This window comes from Cupressus sempervirens, chromosome 3 (genome assembly GCF_028749045.1).
Source record: "Cupressus sempervirens isolate cs-2001-9-10 chromosome 3, ASM2874904v1, whole genome shotgun sequence".
Taxonomy (NCBI): Eukaryota; Viridiplantae; Streptophyta; class Pinopsida; order Cupressales; family Cupressaceae; genus Cupressus; species Cupressus sempervirens.
Window position 1 is genome coordinate 643,178,790 of NC_143120.1, and position 2,097 is coordinate 643,180,886.

Below are 2,097 nucleotides of genomic sequence, written 5' to 3' on the forward strand. Positions count from 1 at the left end.
ATCTTGTCTGAGCTGTTTCAAGCTGTTGTGCATTAGTGAATAAAAAATGGGGCTGAAGAAGAAGAATTATGCCCAACGTAGGCGGAAATTTATACTTGAAACTATTTGTGGCCTCTTATGTCTAAATCTCGGAAGGATCAGTTAAGATAATGCGCGATATTCTGCTGGTTTTGTTACTGTGCGGATCTTTTAAGCGTACAAGTGTAAGTCATGTTTAATTTGAAAAACTCGACAGTTATCAAGATTTCTACTGGGCGGGCATCCCTAGTGTTGTAAACTCCCTATAAAGACTCACCGTTTCCTACATCATATTAGTAGAAGACAGAAATGGAGTTATCTAAGCTGTTGGGTGTTGTGGCTTTCATATGTGTCAGTACTATACCCATTACGGCATCTTCTTCGAACGGGCAGTTCAAACTGAGGGTGAATTTGACAAGGAGAGCCGGCGAAGGATTAAATCCTAGCGAGAGAATGACTGCCGCGGTGGATCGAAGTAAGAAGCGATTGAATGCAATAGAGGCGTTTATAAAGAAGCAGATAGGAGGGCCGCAGTTGGACGCCGACACGCCTGTTGAAGCAGGGAACGGAGATTTTTTGATGAGCATTGCCGTGGGAACTCCATCGGTGAGCTTCGAAGCGATTGTTGACACGGGTAGCGATCTGATTTGGACTCAGTGCGAGCCTTGCGAGAGCTGCTTCTCTCAGCCTACGCCGATCTTCGACCCCTCGAAATCGTCCTCCTATTCAATAGTCTCCTGCAATGACTCTCTGTGTGATGCTCTTGATACTTTCAAAACTGCATGCAATCCATACTGTGCTTTTAGGTACAGCTACGGCGACGCTTCGGAGACAATCGGTGAGCTCGCTAAGGAGACTTTCACCATTGGCATCGGCACCGACAGCAAGGTTTCCGACATCGCTTTTGGATGCGGCCATAACAATCAAGGATTCGATGAAGGCAGCGACAGCATGGTTGCTGGCCTCGTGGGGCTCGGAAGAGGTGATCTCTCTCTCATCTCTCAGTTGGGCTCCAAAGTAGATAACAAATTCTCCTACTGCCTCGTCTCCATCACCGACTCCCCCTCACAAACAAGCCCTCTCATCTTCGGCGACACCGCGTCCTTCCGCGGGGCCAAGACAGTCCAATTGATTAACAACAGTGCTGTTCCCACTTTCTGGTATATTCCCGTCACCGGAATCACTCTTAATGGCAAGGCCGTGGACATTCCGGCCGGAACATTTGATCTGGGATTGGACGGTAGCGGAGGCATGATCATCGACTCGGGAACCACCCTTACTTATCTAGTAGAAGCTGCGTACGACCCTGTGATTGAAGCGATTCAGTCCGCCATTGATCTGACTCCTGCAGATAACGATCCTTCCGAATTGTGTTACCAGAAATCGAGTGACGTCACCTTGCCAACCATCCTCTTCAATTTTGGTGGGGGCGTGGATATCGAGATTCCAGGGGGAAATCTCTTCAGAGACGGTGACAACAATAATTCGTGCCTCGCGTTGGATAAATCCAGCTCGGACGTTTCCATCTTCGGAAACGTTTTCCAGCAGAACTTCCATATTCTTTACGACAATGCTCGGAACACTCTCTCCTTCACCCCGGCCAATTGTGATTCTCTCTAATTCTTCCTCTCCTTCTCACGTCTCTTCTTCTTCCTCTGCTCTTTTTCTTCCAACTTCCAATAATTTACTGCGTTGTCCCGTCTTAGATATCTACGTTTTCTGCTCTGCCTCGTATAAGATTTAACCTGGTATCGTTGCATTACCATTGCCCGGGCCATCCTTAAACATTAAACATCACGAATGTGGAAGAAATTAATTTTTTTGCAACACTGCCTTTATCTTCTGAATCATACGATTTCATTGAAACACTCCATTTTACATCATCCGCTGTAACTCGGATAATCTAATAAATTGATGTATTTTTTCTTTTAATCCAATCTTATACGAGTTCTGTTGTCAACATATCAGAGCTGTGTCAGATTACTAAAGTTCAGTGGTTTGACAGATGAGTCTTTTTAGAAAATGATTTAATTAATCTGCTCCTTGGATGTTCCTTTGGATTCTGGAATTATGTTTGTA

At 45.4% G+C, this 2,097-nt stretch overlaps 1 pseudogene; it reads left to right on the plus strand.

The window, feature by feature from the left end:
- The first annotated feature begins 327 nt into the window (after window positions 1-327).
- LOC149568330 (aspartic proteinase nepenthesin-2 pseudogene) lies at window positions 328-1,638 on the plus strand (annotated as a pseudogene).
- The last annotated feature ends 459 nt before the right edge of the window (window positions 1,639-2,097 follow it).